This window comes from Plectropomus leopardus, chromosome 8 (genome assembly GCF_008729295.1).
Source record: "Plectropomus leopardus isolate mb chromosome 8, YSFRI_Pleo_2.0, whole genome shotgun sequence".
In the NCBI taxonomy this organism is placed as follows: domain Eukaryota; kingdom Metazoa; phylum Chordata; class Actinopteri; order Perciformes; family Serranidae; genus Plectropomus; species Plectropomus leopardus.
In genome coordinates this window covers 11313126-11336501 of record NC_056470.1, presented here as the reverse complement: position 1 = coordinate 11336501, position 23376 = coordinate 11313126, and the positions used below count along the sequence as shown (strand labels likewise).

Here is a 23376-nt window from a genome sequence, read left to right as displayed (position 1 = left end):
AACAGAGGGAGAGGTGAAATTAACATCATTGTTTTTACATAATGACATTTAATACGATTTTGTGATTGCTTTGAAATCCTCATTACCATTATCTGCTCTGAACAGAAGGTGTTCACAACAATAATTGAAGCAAAAGAAGATTTTGTAAAGGGAAGAGGGACAAAAAGGCAGACAGTGAGTCAGAGTGACAGCCAGCATTGGAGAGAGAAAGATACAGACAGTCAGACAGATAAAGGCGACAAGAGGTGAAGAGATAAAAAGTAGGACACGCTCAAAGATACAGGCAGACGTGAAGAAGAACAGAGAGAGACAGAGCGTAACCAGGAAGGAAAATATGAGCTGAGACATGAACTGAGAAAGGGAAAAAAGAAAGTATTTTCCGTGTTGCAAAGTTAATATTTTCTTCGTACACATGAATGCCGTTGTGAGCAGTGGCTACAGCCTCCAGCATTGTCATCGCAGACATACAAACACACACACACACACACACATGCAACTCATAAAACAAAGCATGATCAAACTCAGCAGCAATAATCAAATACTGATTGCCTGAAGCTGGGCAATATGTGAGTGGATTAACAAATAACTTAATAAGAGCCCTCATAGCTACGTGTTAAAGGATGAAAGGGTAATGACGGTTATGTTGGTATCGAATCTGTTACATTGTGGCTTCATTACACCATGTCCTATAGGCTCTCATTAAATATAATCAATTAGTCTGTCTGAACTACCAACACATTTCTTCGCTGAAATACTGAAGTGGACTACCTTTATTTTAATGCTGGTGACAACTAATGCCAGTGTCAGTGTTAGTTACAAATGGTCAGTGAGGTTTGTTTACGTTTTGACATGACAAGCAGACTTATCTGTGGCAATGTAGCCAGCCTCAAGCTGTTGCCATGCACTGTTTTGATGCACAGATGCTGCTGGGACACTGTTAATGTTCCTGAGCCACCAGCATTGCACATCTGATGTCTCTCTGATTTAAAATTCAACATTCAAGGACTTACAACAGCAGGCACCTGCCCAGCTGAGGTGTTTCTTTAAGCAAAACAGAGAACCGCGAATGTTTTTGAGTAGCTGACCCCAATCTCTGCTCCCCTGTAGATTTATGGACGATAAATATGTTTGCATGCTCTTTCAGACCTTGCATCTAGGTCACACCCTATAATTGAAAAATTAAATGTTTTATCCCACAGATAATCAATCACACGTTTTAGCTTGTGAATGCATTATGTCAATGAATGTGTTCACATAAGTGGTCACATAGTATCTGAGATACTAACCTACTTAAGTGTTGGCCCATGAGAACACCACGTGGCTCTTACATTAGACCAGGAGCTCATACACTGTTTATGAGACATCCAAATATGGTGAAAGACTGATATTAGCCAGGAAAGAATAGCATATATCCTAAATTTATTATCCTGTTTCCAGATATGGGTCTATGGAAATCTACAGAATATACCACGACAGAGGGATCAGGATATTAAGCTAATTAACAGCTTAACCCAAATCTATCCCTAACAATAATACCACCAAGTATTAAGTTAAAAATACCAGCACTCAATTGCAAATAAATGCATACTAATGTATGCATTTGCATAATTTAGGTCTGTGGGTAACCAGTCCTATGGTGTCAGAAAGTCTACTTCCATCCATTTTCTGCTGCTTATCCAGGCTTATACAGAGCAACCACTTCCTGCCCTACTTTGTTTTTCAGGCTTTGCCAAACTGAGCCCCATGAGTACAGGCCAAGATACCAGCATCTTGCTCAGGGGCTGGGAAACCCTGGGGTGAGCTGACCCTTTCCCATCTTGGCCGATTCACAAGGGTAGTTTGCTTGAAACACACCAAGAGTGCTTTTAACATTTCAGCAATTATTTTAAATAGTGGCGCTCTCATTCTGTAATAAAACACCCGTGCATCATTTTGACAGATGATGATACAGAACCTGGTTTTACCAAATGATTGTGACAATGTCATACCAAAGAGGATAAACATCCTGTGCAAGGTTGATGCTTCCTGGAAACGTCTTAACTGCAGCTGTAATCAAGTTTAATTGCTGGTCATGATTTCAGCGCTGTGCAGTTGACACTAGACAGTATTTATCAGAGAAGAGGCAGCCTGGAAGGACACCAGTGGATGAACATGCTTCAGGGCTAATAAAGTGGCAAGTCAAGAGTGAACAAGAACTGTGTGCAAGAGGGAGAAATAAAAAGGGCTATTTATAGATGCGTTACCACCAAACACTTTTGGTAAAGTACCCTTAGTACCGATATGTAACCCATCGGACATGAACCTAAACTCTTCATCTGTTTAGCATTTCTTAAATGTAAGTGGAGTTGTTACTGGATAGTGAAAGCCATATCACTGCTCCATCCATTTCACGTTCGATGCAGAGGAGAGGCTGCATCTCGCCAGATGTCCACAGAACAGGGTTACTTGCTGACATTTCCAGAACAAAAAACAAGCTGGACTGTTTAGAGTCTGTTGAGTCTGACATGGTTTGATTCAGTGCGGCCAAAAGTTCCAAACAGAAAAGGCCCGCAAGAGTGACTATTCTCTCTTGACCAATTCAATGTTTCGCAGTGTTTCTAGCTCCACCTTTTGGTATCAGTGGCTAGGCACCTCCACAGAGAGGTGACGAATAAAAAAACTTAATGGAACGGTTCTACTGGTACCATCTAAAACTTTTGACACTAAAAACTCAAAAATAACATTACTCATCAATTATGTAACAAACTGAATTGAACCAAACCAAACCAAACCGGACTGCTTGATGGAAACAAGGCTTTTGTGTGTGTCTGTACATATGCACACACAGTTCGTATGGTTGCACAGTCAACATGTTTGAATTCTGTTATGTATTATAGCCTTGAGAAGCACTTGTGTGTCGCTATAGGAGCATCCTGACCTTGTGAATGTGTGTACTCGGGTGTTAATTTACACACAAAGTGAGTGAGGTCAGGGTCCTAAACACCTGCTTTCTAACGCTGGGCTGTTACTTGCCGGCATGGACATAGATCACTGCTGCACACACATACATACATACACACAAACACACACAGTGTGTGTCCATTGCTACCTTATTACCATCCTGTCAGAGCCCATTAGATCTAGACTGTGAAGATGGGAGCCTGGGGGAAACTCACACATACACACCACTTTCCCCCGGTCACCTGGGGAGATGGACAGAGTTTAACACTCTACTCTCCGTGGAAATCCCTCTTACAGTATCACTCAACGCAGATCTGGGAACAGGATGGTCACAGCTACTGCTGCACTGACATCTGCAGCATCCACAAGGGATATCGTTACAAAAAAGCTTCTTTTTAAGGAATTGCCTTAAAACAGTATAGTTATTGGGCATCCGGTGGCTCATTGGATAAAGTAGTGTATGAAGGCAGTGTCCTTGTTCGAATCCAGCTCACGGCCCTTTGCTGCATGTCATCCCCTCTCCCTCCCCCTTTCACACCATCAGTCCTATGTCCTATCTGCCAAAAAAATCTTTAAAAAAGCAGTCTAGTTACTGGTTCTAAGGAATTACACACAGAAAAATGCATGAAGAGTGATTTCTGCATTTCAACTCTTATTTGTACGCATGTGTTAACTCTCACATATATACCACACATTCAGACTCTTTTGGCAGCTGCTTTACGTGAACTCTCACTCTGCCTGCCCACATATTAGCCTTGTTTTAACACAGGGTCAGAATCTTCAACTGTCAAATGAGTAACAACCAAAAACGTGCCAACTTAACTTGTCCTTGGCAGATAACGATTTCCCTGCAGGCCAAGGTACATTTTGCCCATTAACCAATCAAAACAAAGCAAAACCTTGGCATCATCAAGCAAGTTTCTACACATAGCAGTGGCATGTAATCTCTCACTTTCTGAGAATACTGGATAGTATTAGCTGAAACAGGAAGAGGATCTATTCAAATTCTGTCAGCACTGGGTACCGGTAATGCACAATGAGTTACGGTTGATGAAAATGATATAAAGACAATATCTGGGAAAAAGGCAGATGTCTTATTGATACAATACACAGTTCAAATTATTCTGAAAAACAGCATTGTTTCCATGATTAAACATTACCCGTTTGTTCAAATAATGTGCTTGTATCTAATGGCCATTTATGTACTGATATCCATTTAATCTTCCAGGCACATTTTAGAAGATTGCTGATGTCCAGTAAGCATTAGTTAGTTGCTGAATCAGGAAAATGTTGTAAGCAGTATGTTAAGAATGACAATTTATGCATTCCATAGAATCTTACAGATACAGAATATATACCTAAATTGTAAAAATACACAGGTTCAAAGTAAAAGTGGTGCCTTTCCCTGCTTGACTCTTTTCACTAGTTGGAACATAACATTGCTAAAGGGCACTAATAACTCAATGGTTCTTTTGAAGAAATGAAAAGTTGTGGGTCTTCCCCGTCCTGCGGCTCAGATGTCACATCTCCATGTGATGAGTTGCATCACGAAATAAAGTTGCTCCATTGTTTGAGCAAGAAATCTAAAAATTAACGTGTACTTAACTCTATACATAAAAAAAGTATAGGACACAACTAAAATTACACCACAAATATCAAGGAAGAAATTTTGATTTATCAGCCGTACACTAACACTAACAAGCCTTAATCCAAAAAGTACAAAAAGTACTGTTTACGTGTTAGTTTCTCCTTTTCTTGACTGTGTCTACTTACAAAAGCTCTGGTCTCTTTCTAGAAATTTTCATTCAGAACAGTCCATTCATCTGCATCATGTCGGTAACTATGCATCGGTAGGTCTTGTCTCAGGGCCGAACTTATAGACCTTTACTTTTCACAACACAATTGATTTTTAAGGATAGTAACAAACTCCAAACCAAGTCTGGTTGCCTGCCAACAAGACTGGCAGACAAACCTACAAGCCACAGCCAAAACAGAGTAGGAAATGAGTCAATTCTTTGACCTGCAAGTCTATGTCTCTTTTTATCTCTTGCTTCTACCTAAACCTCTTCCAAGTGCATCCAGGGTATAGCCCACACTGTGGCAATGCAACCAGAGTCCCCCCTGGCTATTCCTATCACTATGCAACTTTTCTCAAAATATGCCAAAATATTGTTGCCGGTTTCACAGCAAAGACCATAAAATACATGCATGATTTGGATAACATCACAAGTCACTAAAACAAAAACTTAACAAATATTTATTACTTATTTTCCATCAGCATGATTCTTCTTATGCATATAGAGCTTTTTCTTTCCATTAAGGTGTCAATTTCTGCCTTCTTTCTGCAAGAGAAATATAGGGAAAGTAGTAGTAATACACGACTCCAACACTATTCTGGGTTACTCCAGCACCCCCCCTCTCTGTCATTTATTGTATACCTCGCCCCCTCAGCTGTCTCAAAGGAACAGACCTTCCTCCCCCGTGTTGCTCCCAGAGCTTAATGACTCCTCTCCCTCCCTCCATCTTCTCTTTTGCATCTCAGTCTGGTTTCTTACTTTATCTCCTTAACCTGAAGACATAGACCGGTCCTTTGAGTTGGTTGCCGAGGATTGTAACAAGAGGACAGAGACTTTTGTTGTTCACTTTCTGTGCATAGCCTAAAACAATATCTGTTTCAGTGTCTTAGCCACTTTATTACCAAGATGAAAGTCTAAGCATAAATTAAACAGCCTCAGGTTTACAGCTGGTGCACCGTAAGGCCTAGCCAAAAACACTTGGCAACTAGCATTGTTTACACTACAAGTCTTATACTGAATTATCTTGGGTGACTGTTTTTTGTTTACTTATGTGAGGATGTAGGTAAATGCCAAAATGAATGAATAACAATATCAAAGCAGTGACTAGAGCAACAAGTAGAGATACACCTCTGCTTTTATTTTTTAATGTCCAATGATGGTTCATCTTTGACTGAACTGAGGCTTTTTCCCAAATACCAATCAAAATCAGCTATTTTTATACAGCTTTCCTCCCATGTGTCATCTTGTACTCTATGCTCATGCCAGCGCAACCAAGCTGTGTGGTGCCAAAAATATTAAATGCCGGACCATTATGTCACATTATATTTGCATGTCTTCACTGAAAGACAAATGGGAATCAGCCAGAGCCTCCACAACCAGATTACAGCTCTTGACCAGACTCTGATTGTTGATCTCCAAGTCCCTAATATCCCTGGCACAAGTGAAAAGAAAAATAATCGTACAGAAAGAAAAGATAATGACAGAAAAATGAAAACTCCTCAAATGTCTTGTGTTTGACTTGATACGAGTTCGGAACGAAAAAACAATCTGATCATCTGTCTTCATAAGCAGAATAACATGCGTATTACTCTGGGGTCCTCAAGAGGAGACTGTATTATCCCATTGCGGAAAAGTGCTTTTAGCCAGTCAGCCTGGTCTGTCAGAGGCTCAAGAGAGTGGAATGTAATTCCAATTCACATCAGAGAACTTAACACTTTCAGATCTTTGAGTAACCAGTTAAAACAATGGATGATTGATACCTACACTTGTCAGCACTAAACTCTTTTTGATGCTGTTATCTATATGTCCTGCTTGCTTTGCAATGTCATTCTAGTATGTCACTACCGCCAATGGTGCTTTTAAATTGCTATACTCAATTCCAGTCTTTAAATTCCCCTTTTTTTCTCTTTGGTTTGTTTGTTTATTTATTCTGTTTCTTGGTTTGTTTGTTTGTTTTTTCCCTTCTCTTGTGGTTGTGTTTAAAGAAGTTTTTTAAACTGTATGCCCTTATTTTCTTTGTTCTTTTGCTTTGTTGCTTTCTGGAAGCTTTGTGTGACACCTCAGCCAAGGGATTACGTATGAAAAATAGCCTCCTGGCTAATTCTGGCATTTTTATACCTTGTGTATTTATCAATTTGCGCTGTCCCTTTTTAAATAAACTAAAACTAAGCCCAAACCTAAACATGGATATGGCTAATTCTGGCATGGGAAAATGAATGAGTCGTGTTCATTTACAGCATTATCATTTAACATCACTAAACCCTCCACCCATTAGTTATGAGTTACTGTATCTATTCCCTGGTGTCTATTCCCCATTACTCCCATTCAAACCTAAACCTCTTCCTTTTCCCTGCTGTAAATTTACAGTGTGCATTCTTTCACATGGACAAATTAAACGTTTCTTTTATTTTCAATTTGTCTCTCTTTTTCCTGTGTAAAGTTCATCCACCCTCCTCCCATGACCTTAAGCTTTCCATTCCAACATCTTTCAGTTTCTGCTTTTCTTCCCTTGAGTTGCATCCCTTCTGACACGAGAATGAAAACATCTGGTGAGTACTGGTGGATGCTTGTGGTTGGGGTAAAATGTTGATACTGCATAATATTGATATATTTCGAATGGGAGCAATACACAGACATCAAGTCTTTATTTTTTAAATATAGAAATCATTAATATTAAGAACAAACCACTGCTGGTAGACTACTAGAATAATAAAATAAATTTCTTTTTTCAATTTAAGAAACATTTTTCTGCAATAGAAATGACAGAGATGAAAATGAACAGAGTGAAAACGTTGTCTTATTAGATAAAACAGATGTTTTATCCAAAAAAGTTTCCCTTTCATGACAAATTTTGCAATTGAAAAAAGGTAATAAATTGCCATATTGCGTAATTCATTATATTACAATGCTCAGCACATCACTAAGCACATCACAAATCACAATAATATTCTATCCTGGCTTAAGCATTGTGATCATATCATATTGTAAAGGCCTCTGGTGATTCCCACCCTTCGTGGATGTAATAAGCAAACACTGGAGCAATGATAAAAATCACAGTTTAAGAAGACTGGCCATTTAGCCTGGTAAAACCATCCTGATCATGTGAGCTCAACATTATGTTTCTCTCTCATTGCCTCATCTCTCAAAGAAAATGGGGGCCTGATGAAAAGCTGCATGCTGTTCAGTGTGATTAATTAAGTCACAGAACTGAAAATTGATTTGTCACACATCAATGATATTAGCTGAAAACAATGACTTCCTAAAAGGTATAAACATACATTTATCACTTTTATATCTTGGTTAGAAGTAAGTAGAGTATTCACAATGTGTAAAATGAAACATAACGTCAGCAGGGTCCTTTAAAGAGGTTCATTCTTAGTATTCCCACATGTGATGTTAACATGATTTCTGTGTATGATCATTTCAGTGACCTCATTTTATCCCTCTCCCAATTCTACTGTCTTGTTCATTGAACAAAATCCCCCCTCCAAAACTCTATTATCTGCAACATAACCACCCGCCAGGAGAACACATTCCGAACTGCTCAAAATGATTTGTTATGATCCGAGTCAACTTCATGAACAGGGTCAAATCACTGCAGGAACCACAACACAGAGGCACAAAGACCAACAAAAATGCATACACACACAAGATTGAAGATCTATACATAGATCCAAACAAAGCAGGGAGCACTGATTTGTTGTTTTGTGCGTGAAAAGGTGCAAATCCCAGTATGATTCTAGTCAATATTTTGCTGCGTGTACATCTTTGTATCGCTGTTATTGTTTGTTAGACTCTTTATATTGTTATGTGCTCTACATTACAGTCGAAGTATAAAGCAGTTGTTGGGCTATATTTGCTTTGGTTCCAAATTTTTCCCCGTTTAGACTCAAGGTTCAGGTTACAGTTCTCAACAGGCTGCAGCTCTGAAACTCTACCTAAGCACATATACAAGTAGTGTATCACCTGAACACATTCACTCCTTGTTTGTGTGGAAATTTTCAAAAAATCTAGAGAATAGGAAAAAAACTGGTAAGCAGTTTCCCTTGCACAAGATGTTTTTTGGGAGCATTTTGAACCAAAAGCAGAACTACACCAGCTTGATCAGCACGTGTTTGGTCTCAGTGTTTTGGACCATTTGAAAATGAATCATGTATTGTTTCCATCAATCACATAAAATACAGTTTTGTCTGGCAGCAGCAGGTGGACATAATAAAAAAAAAATGTGTGTGTGCACATGCTTTTGTGTGTTTTGATGTGTGGGTGCGTGAGCCTGAGTGTGCTATGTGTGAAGTGCTCTCCCTACAGTCATGTGGCTGGGGGGGGGGGGGGGGGGTGGTTGGGGGCTGGTGGTGGTGATGATGGTGGCTGTATCAAGTGTACGGCTGAAGTTGCCTTGGCAACCACTAACACAAAGAAGATCTCATTGCCATAACAACGCAACCCCCTTCAGCCTCCCTCCTCCTCCCCCTTCTCGGCTGCCATCCAGCCCCTTCTCTACCCAGCTTGTAACAAGTGGCAGATCATCCCCCCTCACGTTCTCTTTCTATCTACACACCCACTCACTGCCATAACAGCATTAACAGATGGAGAGAGGGGGGGGGGGGAGAGAGGGGGTGGGGGGGAGAGGGGGAAACAAAAAGAGAGAGCCCAAAAAGGGGTGAGGAGTGTAATATAAAAAAGGAAATAGAAATAGTGAGAAAAAAAGAGGACATGATGGCAAATATTATTATGATAGCAATAAGCTACAGTTTTGTCTGTTATATACAGATGGACAGAGAGACAACTAGCTAGAGATTTGTTTGTATGTATACAGAAAGAGGCGTAGAAATAGTCAGAAACCTGACAAGAGGATGACTACTGCATGCGATAACAGGTGATTCAGAAAAAATGTAGAGAAACAAACACAAATTAATAGAGAGAGAGAAAAAGAGAGATAAAGTCTCCTGGGTGAATAGGTGAATATGGGGGGGAAAAAAGGGAGCAATTCATTCGTCCCTGACTGGTGTATTCCATTGATTTCTCTTATAGCCGTTCTCTGTATGCTAGTGTCTGTCTGTTCAGCCCGTCAATACATCAGCCAGTTAGCTGGAGGGGAGACCAAAGCATGAATGTTGTCACTGCGCCTCAGACACTCCGTATTTCAATATCTTACATTTTGCTACTTTCGCTTTAACAAAATGGCTACAGAGTGGTTACACTGGCAAGCTGGATGAGATGGAGGGGGAAAAAACAGACAGAGACACAGATCCGGCGAAACATTTAGTATGGATTAAATGAACCCTAACCTAAACTGCGGAAGCAGCGGCTGGCTTTCAAGTGGGTGAGTTAAAGGCAAATAGGACACATAAACTAAGTTTGGACAGGTCTGTTATTTGTCCGCCCACCTGTTGCTGCTCACACCTCCTGGTTTCCCTTTTACCACTCTGCTTCCTGGAATAGAAACAGTGAAACGCAGGAAAATATTTGGCTTTCAAAAGGACAAGTCTGTCCATTACATTAGCCACTTTGGCAGAGAGTCAACCACCATTTGGAGCCTTTAATCTATTCAACAGAATGACTTTGGCAGAGTAAAATAGTGACAGGGGTTGGATCTTGTTTGGGGATGGGTGTGCTGCTGGCGCTTTTTCAGCCCTTCACTGAAAATAGTCATGTGGACTATGAATGGTGCTTGACTATTCATTTGTTACATTATATGCATAAGATTAAGCTGTCTGACTTCCCAATTCTTAAATTTGAATACGCACACCCTTGGATGAATAATTCATTTTAGATTGCAAATATCATTCACACAAGCCTGTGTAGAGTGGAGGCGCTCTTCTATCACTTCAGCAGTCGACTCTGTGACATTTCTGAAACCTAAATGGCCAATCTTTGTCCACTTTAAGCATCGGGGGATGCTGACAAGTTCTCATTTATTGTCCTTTCATCTTTCACTGATTCTCAGCAGGCCTGCCACCTGAAAGTCAAAGCTTCAGTCGGAGACCCTTCAGCCGACTGTGATTTCTTAGCCGACTTATTTTGTCGAAGTTGGTTTTTTGTCAGTCAGTGTGCAGTGACATCTCAGTCCAAAGATTTAACTGCAGAGTGCAGAGTGAGCACTCCTCACTTTTTATACTGATTTGCAGTAAAGGCAGCTGCAGACTCAGACCCAAACCCCGAACTCTAAAACTCTATATGCGAAAAAGGAACAAATAAGTCATACATAGTGATTAGCTAACTGTGATTCAATTGACAAAATTCTGAGTCAGGTGCAGCCCTAACTCTAAGAAAGCCCAGGGCACTGTGGCAACATTTCCCTACGGAGCCATTTAAAAGGCTTGTGCTTACTAATAAGCCATAATGGGAAAATATAATACCAATTCATAATTTTATGCCTGTGGTTTTATTTTTTTATTCATTTGGCTGGACAGAATGAATTTATGTTTCATAGCAAATTACAACATAGAGGATGCCTTTTGGAATAGCTTAATGTTAGATACTGAAATGTCCATTTAAAAGGTTGACAAACAATCAATTTCATACACATCCTTTTTGTAATCAATCACTAAGTTTCAGTGATATGGCCAAAATATACGCTATTTGTTTTTTATATTATGGTAAGGGTATATGTCACGTCACGATACATTAATTGCTCTGTCAATTCAATTCAGAAATAGTTTTGAATAACTGAATCGTATTTTACCACATTTTATTAAGGTCCCTGCTAGGGGTGGGGGAATGCCTCATATGGATGTAAACTCTGTGCTCACTGCAGGCAGAGCAGGCAGGAGAATCAGGCCCCTCTCTGAAGTGTCAGGAGAGTGATGTGGCCCTCTGCAGCATCACAGAGAGGAGCTGCTTTGCAGAAAGACTCAGATAATGGGATCAACTGCAAAAAAACGATGGGACTTTTTTTTGGAAAAGTGTGTCCATTTTTTTAACTATATTATTTACAATGTTTATTTTTTCACTTTCTGATTCCAAACACTTGGGAGAAAGGTTTTCTACAACAAAAAAAGCTTGTAATAATAAAACCTCCATAATTTCATTCACACTTTGCTTTCATAACATGTCACTGGCAAAACAGACTAGAGGAGATCCTGAAATTACACCTCCTATATTTTGAATCGGGAATCGATTTCGAATCGGAAATCGCTTTGAATCGAGAATCTAATCATGACCCCATGAAACGAAATGGAATCGGATCATGAGATACTGAAAGATTCACACCCCTAGTCCCTGCAAACAATAATTTCATTACAATTTCTGTATTCAAAACCTCTCTCTCCTCCTCCATGTCTGCAAAAATCACGTTACCTTGTGAGGCTGGATTTGCAAGATCATGAGATCACAAGACCACGCGAGAATTACAATATCACACAAGAATCCAGACCCTGCTGTTCAGCCTGCCCTGATTAGCTACCCTGGGAAAAACAATATTGCCCAATCTTTACTGGTGGACACATTTTTGCATTTTTATGCATAGTATATACTGTCATATCACCCAACCCTATCAATAACCACTGTAGTGATTTTTCCTGAAAAAGTTGCTGGTTTTAGTTTTACAAATGAAAAGCTTTTACTTTTACGGCTGCTGTGTGATGAAGAGTGTAATTTTAAGACATTACTTTCATTTTAAAAACTAAATGATTTTAAAGTTATATTAACACACAAGTACACTTATTGCTCTTCCATCCTCCATCGATTCCCCTTTCACTCCCCTCATCAACAGTATCTCCCCATTTTCCCCCACATTTCCTCCTCAACAACAGCTCCTGCCATCTGTTCCTCCTCTACTATCCTCCCACTCTGTCGCTTCATCTCCCTTCCTCTCTGCTCCCTCCTTATGTCACCCCCTCCTCCTTCTCCTGCTCCTCTCAAGGCCTGATTGATAACAGCAGGGTCAGATGTGGAGCAGGGAGCTTCCCTCACGTGTAGCCTCTCCTCCAGAGCCTCAGACATCACTGTCAGCCTCTGCTGGCAGGCATTCACACAAACTATACGCACATGCACACATACACACACAGCGGCTTAATCTTGCACTTGGGCAATCAGTAAGGCAGGCAGAGCCAAACACATCCATACAGTAAAAGATAGATGTGCAAACTCATAGACACACACAGAGGAGGTGGAGGACACGCACAACAATAGTTTGATAGCAGACTCAGTAAAGCACATCATCAGCTCCAGTCTCCTACTGCACACCCACGTATGCATAGAAATCCCTCCAGAATCTTGCCTTCAAAATGCACACGTGCAACTCCTTCATAGAGAGGAGAGAGGATTCTGTGGCAGTGTTTCCTCGACTATGTTGACAGTGGCTGAATGTGAACTAAATGTGATAAACAAGAAGATAATTAACAATTGCTAGCAATCTGATCAATACCGTACCATCTATGAACCTGGAGTCACTCTTTATCATCATGATCTGTTATCAATATATCTTTTATCATTCCAAGTCTGTCGCCTCATTTTTTCCCTCCACCCTCTTTAATCTGCCAAGACCCATGCAGAGGGGAACAAACATAAATCCTAGCCCTGCAAGTCCACCTCCCCAGGGAGGATATATGTAATCTGGCTCTATATGTCAATGCGTGCTGAAGTGCTGACCTAAGCAGCACTAACTCCAGGCTCTACAGCTTTCCCTACAATATCAGGCTAATGTGGAAATCTAATCACATAATGTTCTCACTGTATAAATTATATACATTTGCACACAATTGCAAAATTACACATGCAGGCTATGAAATTGCAGTATACACTGAGAGACACATAACAAAAAGCAGAGGCTCAAAGTAGGTACACAAAACACACACACACACACACACACACACAGACAATACAACTAAAATCTATTATTGCTTTCGTTAAAGGAGGACTTTCCATCCCAAAACAGATTTTACATGCATTTCTATGACTGAAATTGGGTGTGGGCTATATGAACAAAATAATTATTACATTATTGAACTGCAAGGTAGATTTGACTAAAATACATCTTTAGAAATGAAAATGTAGGTGTAGCAGCCCACAACTGAATGAATGAATGTATGAATAATTAGTTCAGGTATCATTCAAAATTTTTCCTCTATGCAAAAAACTGACAGTGTCTCAAAACTAAAAATGTTTTCTTTGTCAAAGCTTACAATAAATGCATCACGTGGCTTGGAAAATCACCCTGAAAGATCAATTCCTGCAGCAGACAGTAGATAATGAACGTGGTGAAATCTTTTGTGTCAATCTAGGTAAAATATGCAGTGCAATGCAGGTATCAGGTCTGCTGACGTATCATGTCTGCTGGCTGTTGTGCGTCATACCACAGTCAAATTATTGGTGACAAACAACATGTCAATTATTGCCTCCAGCAAATTGGGGCCTTATGAAACGGATGAACCACACACTGCAAGTACTGAATATTAAAACTGGATTTTGGATCATATCCATAGAAATATGTTTTCCTGTGGAATTGTCCTTTATTATAATCATAGGGAATCAGTGTGTGTCATCAGTGCTGGATGTTTCATGCTGGCGGCTGTTTGTCTCATATGAGAGTCAGCTACAGTAGGAAAACAGATGACATATTAGAGTAGACGGTTAAGAAATGCTTCATGGTAAAGTGGGTGGCAGCAGAAAGGAGGTTAAAGAGAGCGAACGTCTGATATTTTTCTTAAAAGTTCAAATCCTAAAACAAATAGGGAACCTTATGACAACTACCTCTGAGACAACTTGGAGTAAGGCAACAGGTGGGTGGAGCTCCGAGACCTAACCTCCTGTGGTTATACTAAGTAGTTTTTTGACAACCTTGTGTCAACAACTGTTCACACCCACATTAACAAGGACTAATTTTTAAACTATAGCAGGTTTACGCCCTGGGTTGTTTTGTTAGCTGGGGGTAAGGTTTACATTAGCCAGCATATGTCGGCATTTTGCCATTATCACGTTTAGTTATCCGGGAAACTAAAATATCACACAATATGCCCACAAGGAAATATGCCAAATAAATAAATTCATTAATAGCATATTAAATAGCCCAATACTGTGTGACCCATGGAACATGTTGCCAAGATGACATAAATATAAACTTATATTATGCAGACCAGATTTGGGGATTTTTATAACTGACATTTTATCCACTGCAACCATATGAGGTGGAAATTCTGGAATATTAACAGCCATATTGACTGTTGAAAACAAAAAAAAGCTCTTGTAACTCTGGAGGCCTGCATAAGAAGAAGACCCCCATTTAAAACATAAATCAACACTATTTTGGCATTTGACAGATTTTAAGAAACAATGTTTTGGGAGCACAGAAGCATAAATAAGGAGAAATCACACTGAAAAGCAGGTGTATGTGATGACAGGTGTAGTACAGACTGGATAAAAGTAGAGGTTGACTCTACTATACGTAGAATATTGGTGAAAAAAATCATTTTAACGTGTCTCTGGGCAGGATTTAGTGGACTGCATGGCCTTGAGACAGAGACACAACTGTGAAGCTAGAGGCTTTTGACAAGTGCTGATATTTTACAACTACAAACGTGTGTCCAAGAGAAACTTGTGACAACACATCACAGTATGTCTCCCATAGTGACACCTTTCCATTTTATGGATGGCCAACAGGATGAACTGGTAGTGTCATGCAGCAGAGCAGATTTACATGTTATTAAGTTATACCCTACACTCTCTCTCCTGTACGATCACTTAAATTAACAGGAGTGGAGATCTCTCACTCCCTCGCTGTGACACACACATGCAGACACTTGCGGCTGAACCTGCAGGCAGAAGCCTGATATATGGAGCAAAAACATGATGGTTAAATTAGCAAGCTCGCTGTACAAAGCTACACTTTCTCAGCTCTGTGATTTATGTTTGTGAGAACGTGTTAGAATTTATTACACAGAAGTTGTAAACAGACGGAGATACGAGGTTACAAGATATCAACAACAGTGGAGAAATTGGGGTTTCCTCTGTGACAGACGTGCAGCACGAGTCCATTAGATTACTCAAATAATAGCTTGTCTTTCTAATGGAGCACTTTTTTGTTAATTTATTCACAAAAACACATTTTTCTCATAGTCCCTATTTTTATGTTTCTCTTGCAGTAAACCCCTTCCTCATATGACCCTTCCCTCTTATTCTTATGTCTGTACTTGTTTGCTGTGACAACTGAACATCTTTCTTCATTCTTTCTCTTCATCCTTGCCAAGAAAGCAGTTACTCTTATCAACTTTCACAGCCTATACCTTCCTCCTCCCATGTCATCAAGCTTCCACCATTATTCTCACGCTCTGCGCTCTGTGCTTCAGTCTGTTTCCCACCATGCAACTCCCTTCTCACTCTCTTTACCTTTCCCATTATCTAATGCTGTCCTTTTCCCTCCCACAAAACTCTCTTATTCTCTCTCCCTCCCCTTGCCCCACATCTGACTCCCTCCCTTTCCCAGTATCTCTGCTCTCTCTCTCTCCCCCTCCCACTGCACTCTCCACAAAACTTAAGCCCTTAAAAGGAAGTGGCCCTGTCCTGCTCATACTGTAGCTGCATTGGTGTTAACTCTTTCCCAGCAGCACAGGGTTAACTGATGCAACTGAAGTTAACCCCTTTATGCCTGACGTAGCCTGATAAACTTTGCCATATTTATAAGGCCCAGAGGCCCCCACCAACATCACTCATTGTAAAATTATGAACCACTCCAAAATGAACTTGCAGTACTTATTCATTTGCTCTGAATACCCAGTCACAAAAAACATTTAAATTTTTTAATTACTTCTTTATAAATATTTGGCTTTGATAGTCAGCTCACGAGTTCCTATGCTGAAGTAGCTGCCAACAGTTTTGTGGGTAAGATAACCAAAACAGTAAGCTGAAAGCTACATCAAACTGTTAATTTTGGTGTTGACCCTCTGTGGCATCTGCATTACTAGCAACCCTTGTACATAACAGGCAGTATTTTAAGTTAAAAGTATTACTTAATGAAATTAAATATAAGTAGGAATGAATAAATAACAGTGCGACTCAGAATTATGTCAGTCAAATCAGATTTGGCCGTTCAATACGAATATCCAGCAATTTCTTATTACTCCATATAAAGTTTTTAAGTTTGAACGGGTCAAGCAGGATGTTCAGTGTGACAGCGGCATTTATGTAACAAGTGGCAGATGGGATATGCGCAACATTTTTTGCTGACACTAGACATCACACAAAAGCCAGAGCCTTTGTCATATTAAGTTGCTGTGAGCCTTAAATTCACAACTTTTAAGCAGAAGAGAGAAGATAATGTTATCTCAGAGCCCAAGGTGCAGAGTCTCTTCTCTTCTGTGCTGCTGCATCATGCATGCAGCTGCTTAAAACAAAGAGTTGTGTGAGAGTCAGGAGCACTCACTCCGCAGCAAAAATCTGGTGACCAAAACATCCCCATGAAGCACACTGCACAGCAAACTGATTAGCAATAAAAAACAAAGAAAAAAGAACTGCTCTACTTGAAGCATTCTCAGTGAACTGAAAGGTCTCCGACTGATGATTCAACTCTCTAACTTTCAACGGGCAGCCCTTATAAATAAAACAATAAATAGCAGTAAAATTACATTAAAATCATGTTTGATTACTGCACTGTGGAAAAACTTGCAGTGAACACTCAAGCAAATTAAGCGAGAGTCCTGCAGATGCAGGCTAAGCATGCAACCTAGGTTTGTTTTGAAAACCCATTCATACTAATGATACCTTGTCCTCATCTACGATGACACAGACACTTAAACAAGCATTTCTTGTCTCTATCTTAAATGTTAATGCACATTTGATAGGGATTTCATATGTTTACATATGGTGTTGGCTGTGTTATCATTTTAATGTTTATGCAAACAAAAGTGCTGATAATTGTATTCGTGGTTTTCAATATAAAGCTTGGTGAAATTATTTATTTGTGTGTATCAGTACTTTTTGGACATTTTAACAGCACCATGATAATACTGTGATAATTTTGGTCGCTGTGATCATGATATGACATTTTCATGCCATTTTATCTTTAAATTTGATTACTCCCTTTGTGAATAACATAATCTGATTAAGGTGTTTACATGAGAAATCAAAGTTATCACAGTACTCAAACACAAATTTACCGTTTTATGCTTTGGCAGCAGCAGTACTGACAGTGCACATATGCATATGCCATTTAGCAGGGGCTTTTTCAAAGTATCTTAGAGCACCACGGTAAAGTGCTTATTTAGTGTACATGGAAATCCCTCCATGACCCTGATAGTGTTAATACTATGCTATGCAAGTTACACAGGCCAGCAGCAGTTACAGTGCAAGAAGAAGAAAATTTCAGCTTTACAAATAGCACAAATGTGATATTTTTCAATTACCGGACACATCAATCAAATAAGATGGTACATAGAGATAATCTATGCTGCATGGAAGTGAGACTAAACAGCTTTTAATGTCAACTTAATTCACTAGCCGTTACTTAGCCCCTTATTTCTGACCTGCCCGTTCCACTTCCCTACAGTACGTGCTGCTTTGAGAGTTAACAAGTGGTCACAGCTCATTAACGAGTGCAGATCTTACTGCCAATTCGAGTATTTCAAGACTACAGTATTTATTCTTCTGACAGCAGCAACAGAATTTCACGTTTTGTGAGATGAAATAAATAAAACATAAAATAATCATTTACAAATCACTAACCTTTAATTATGACTTGTGTAAATGAGGAGAAGAATTATAGAAGAGACCAACATAAAAAAACTAACTGTAGATTGTCTTTTCCTGATCTACTTTTCTCCAAAAGGGGGGGCAAATAAAACTCACATTGTAAATATGAAGATATGAAATGAAATATCTGAAAATACCTTAAATCTAAGCAGTAAGAGTCTAGTATGTGTGCACTCTTGAGTTTCCATCTTTGCCCTGTTCACAAAGTCCACCATGTTATCAGTGATAGCCTGTATGATTATGAACCTGCAGAACCTGGGGAACGTTACCCATCGCCTGTAGAATGTGACGTTGCAGAATGTAGGTGAAAGGAATCCTTTTTCTGACCTTATCTGTCAGTGAGTTTAAGATCCTAGCTGCCACAGGTTTTCTGCAACATTTACAGTCGCGGACAAACAACAAATAATTTATAGCCTCCAAACCCAGGAGCTTTTTCCATTAAAACATATTGCCTCTTTTGCCATAAGGAGAACCCACAAGAGATGGCCCTGTGATTATTTTGGGGTCCTGACACAGTTTAAGAGATGAGACCCTGGAGACACTACATGGACCAGTACTGTCCCAGTAGCCTGGTAAATCCTGTGTGTGGCAAAGGCAAGCTGAAAGACATTAATAATTACAATGACTCAGGCCCCAACATCTTGGTCTGAAGCATCAATTCTCCACATGACAAGCACAGCAATATGTTTTCATGTCCCCGGGATGATGCTCAGTTTATTCATTTTGGTTCCCAGGGTGAAAAAAGTTCACAAACATGCGAGCCAGATACATAATGGCATAACACACAAGCGCAGAACAATATCTGGCCTCAAGAAGTCCTGTGTGGTGGTAAAACATCAAACTGTAGAATAACATTAGCAGCCAGCCTGCGGGTAGGAGAGTGCAACACTTTCTCATCAAACCACTGGGGTGTAACGTAAACAGGGCCAATCTGGTCTTCCATTACGTGACCATTTACAGCCACAAAAGAACTCTAAACGTCCACATTCTCAAGCCTATGTTTAGAGTTAGGTCATTAAATGCAGTACCATTTGACTTGGAGCTTGTGGATACTGTTTATTGTGCCATGGAAACTGACAATGTATACTTGTATGCTTACATTAAATGTGACTATCACTGCAGCCATAAAGAGACTACAGAGACTAGACAATAACATTTGAGCAGGTACTTGAGTGTGGTGAACTGGTCAATCTGTGTGTGTGTGTGTGTGTGTGTGTGTGTGTGTGTGTGTGTGTGTGTGTGTGTGTGTGTGTGAGGCATTAATAAGGTTTTAAGTAACGAAGGCTAGTACATGAAGTAAGGCAGGTTATACAGAAAAAAAGTGACGACTTGTGCTCTTCCTGTTTTCATCCTTCTCTCTTAAAATCAACTTTATTGCTCACTGACGGACAGTAAACAGTGCAGATGCCCTTTAAGAAGATAAATAATAAGAGGGTTATACAAACACACATTATCAGAATTGCAATACAAAGACAGCAGTATGAAAGTCTGTCATATGAAGGCTATGCAAATATACTGATACAGATGCTTGTTGAAGAGAGGAGGGCTGTGAACTACCAGTGACCTCCCAATTTTCTTTATCTGAATCACGATTCAGCGAGGCTGCTGCCTATCACTGTCATTTCCAGCAGCAAATGGCTGAGAGCAGTGCCAAGGCCAGTGGTTTCTATGGTGACCATGACAGTGCCAATTTAGGGCACGCTGTTAGACCCACAGTCTACGCAGTATTTAATGCCCCTCAAATGAATCTTTTTTTTTTTTTTTTTTTTTTTTTTTAAGGTAATGTTATTTGGCCTCGTCACTGCTTGTAAACAGTGAAGGCAGCAGGTGGGTTTTGGAATCTGTCAGGAAAAGAGTTTTCTCTGCTATGTCCAGTCCGAACACAGCTGACATTATACAATGTTAAATGTTAGAATGTGGAATCTGTCATTGCCCCCAACAAGGAGGTTATGTTTACAATCATGTTTGCGTACTGGCAGGATATCTCAAAAGCTTACAAATTTCGGTAACATCAATCCATCCATTTTCTATAAATGCTTATTTTCTTAAGGGTTGCAGGGATCTGGAGCCGATACCATCTGAAATTGGGCAAGAGGCAGGGTACACCCTGGACAGGTCACCAGACAATCACAAAGCTTACATATAAGCCCTTTTACACAGAGACCACGCTACAGGGCTGCTGAAAAGTGCCTTCTTCACGCCATTTTGCATTTTTACACAGAACCAAACAATACCGGCTCCAATGTGTGATTTTAGACAGCAAACCAGTATCCCAGAAACAAAGACGGCATGACGATTAACATAGCGTCTGCCTCTAGTGTGACATATGACATATTCATCTGCAGCACTTTCTAAACAATAACAATAATATATCATGGCAATAACAATAATTTACCATCTCTGTTATACAGTGGCTGATCTCATCCTCTGCTCAGAGGGTAAGGACCTTCCAGATCTCATTGTTTTACTTATTTGCGGACATTATGGCCGCTGTTGTTCTTCTTTGAGAGAGCCACCAACTGCTGCTAACTGCTTTTTAAATCCCTTGGTGGGTTGCACACATAACACGTCAAACGTCACACCCGTCACGCCCATGATCCCGTCCTGCCAGCTGTCCTGTTAACAAGGACACAGTTTTGGTGCCATTACTACCTCCACTGCAGGCTTAAAGGCCAAAACTCTGTCCTCCCTGTACAGAGAAAGACAACCACTCATGCTCACGTTCATATCTACAGGTGATTTGAAGTCACCAGTTAAAATAACCTGCATGTCTTTGAACTGTGGGAGGAAGCTGGAGAACACAGGAAGAAACACAAATGCAAACTCCAGCCTGAACTGCCCAAGCCAGCGAAAAACCAGAACCCTCCTGCTGTGAGGTGTCAGTGCTAACCACTACATCACCGTGGTGCAAAACCTATGTACAGATTAAAGTTCAAGATTTTAGAGTCCACAGAATGATATAACTATATGATAATGATTTTAAAAAAGGCAGACTGGTAGCTTTTCCCCACGGTGGTCAGCTACCGCAACACATACACTCATTCTGTGGCAAACCATGTGTAGTGTTATATGAAAGCAACAAAGAAATTACAGCTACGGTGCAGAATTTATAATTTATATCCCATTTTCACAAGTGCACTCGACTGTTCAGTTGACGAGTCAGCGACATGCTGGTCTTTGTCTGTTCAGCTGTCTGTTCCAACAGCCAGTTTGGCAGAAAACCAACCATCAACCCTTTCATAAAACTTGTACTAGCTGGAGGCTAAGAAACTCCTATGTTCACCTGTGACTGTGTTGAGTGAACAAATGTTGATCTACTGGCCTTGTCTAAGGTTACTCTAAACAGGTTAGGTCAAACAACACAATAATCAGCATTCCCCATAAAGGAAATTATGTAACACATTGCAGCATATTGCAATCTTCTTTTAATGGAATCCATTTTTCAAAATGAGTCCCTATACTTCCAAGACAAACATCTGCACACATGTAGACACATCTAAAAACATCTTTTTAATGAGTTTTTACTACATGCCACACCTGAACTAGGCCATTATTACTTTTACGCAATTCATTTTTCCACCCTGACCCATACTCCAAAAAGCTGTGATCCAGTCTGGTTCCTAGAAAGCTCTAAACTCAATTTAAATTGATCAATCACATTACTCTACACACAGAAATTTAATGCATGGTCATGTTTTGCTGTGATGACACCTGAGGGACATGGATAACCTCAGTATGCTGGGGTGACTGGGTGTCTGTTTAATTCTCAGTGCCTGCAGATTTGACAAGTCTCCAACCAAACTATCCACCTGAGGCCTGTCTCTCACCTGTCTGTCTGCATGTCTCTCTTTCAAGTTAACAGGTGGGTTTCAAAGCCAGCTGAAATGATTCCAAGAATCAAAAGCTACTTTTCACAGTTTACAAGACAACCACATTTTTAGGGAATACCTCTGAACAATGTCTAGATCCTGCCTGCCAAGGTGTCTGAAAGGTTAGACAAAGCCAGCAGTCACAGTCAAAAGTTAACTGCATTTGGCTGGTATATCATGTTGGCTCTAACCCACTGGTTTCTCTCATTCAGTCTCTTCTCATTCATGTTTACCCTCTCTTTCTACACCCCCCCCCCCCTCCCTTAATTCTCTCTTTCTTACTGTGCCAAAGACGGCTCTGCTAACCCGCCCTTATAACCCCTTCTCTTCTCTAAGCCATCTTGTCTAATGAGATTGGGCCTGCAGAGCGAGGGAGACAGGGGGATAGAGAAACCGACAGCGTGGGTGTAGCAGAAATAGGATGAGAGAGTGATGCCTGACACGGGTGTAATGGTACACAAAAGTCATGGTTCAGTTTATACTTATGTTTAGGTGTCAAGGTTTAATGCTACTTCTGTACACCTGGGGAAATAAATAGGCCATTCTTTTCATTTATTTTGAACAGACAGTAGAGAAAGTGTCAAAGACAGAGACAGTCCTCTTGTTGGGGACTGAGGTAACATTTTGGTCACTGGCAACTTTGATTAACTATTTTCATTCCAAAAATAAGGCCCATTTAAAATACCTCTGTGTTACACTGTATTAAACATTTTCCCAAAAGGCAAAAGGCCACAATAGACTATAAAGCTGAAAAGCTTCTCTTACGCTATGAAACTAAAAATACCCAAATTTACAGAATATGAAAAAAAAAATTGTGCATTTGGATAAGTGTTTCAAATAGTACCACTGTGGCTATATTTAAATATTCAAAGCAACCAAACATTTATCATTGCAGTGATCCTGGGTGACACTAGTAAGTAAAGAAAAGTAAAAAAAAGCAACCAGGTATGTGCAAGACTGTGACAGATTGCACGCTGTCGTTTTGTCACTTCGACCATGATTAAGACCCATGCAATAAACCTCACAATGGAGGAAAAATTGAACGTGTTAGTGTGACCTGTTTTCACAAGCTTTTCTTGTGCAAGTGT

At 40.0% G+C, this 23376-nt stretch overlaps 1 protein-coding gene across 2 annotated transcripts in view; it reads right to left on the bottom strand.

The window, feature by feature from the left end:
- The window catches only part of prkar2aa (protein kinase, cAMP-dependent, regulatory, type II, alpha A), a 55986-nt gene that overhangs the window by 20251 nt on the left and 12359 nt on the right, over positions 1–23376 (bottom strand). The window lies entirely within an intron of this gene.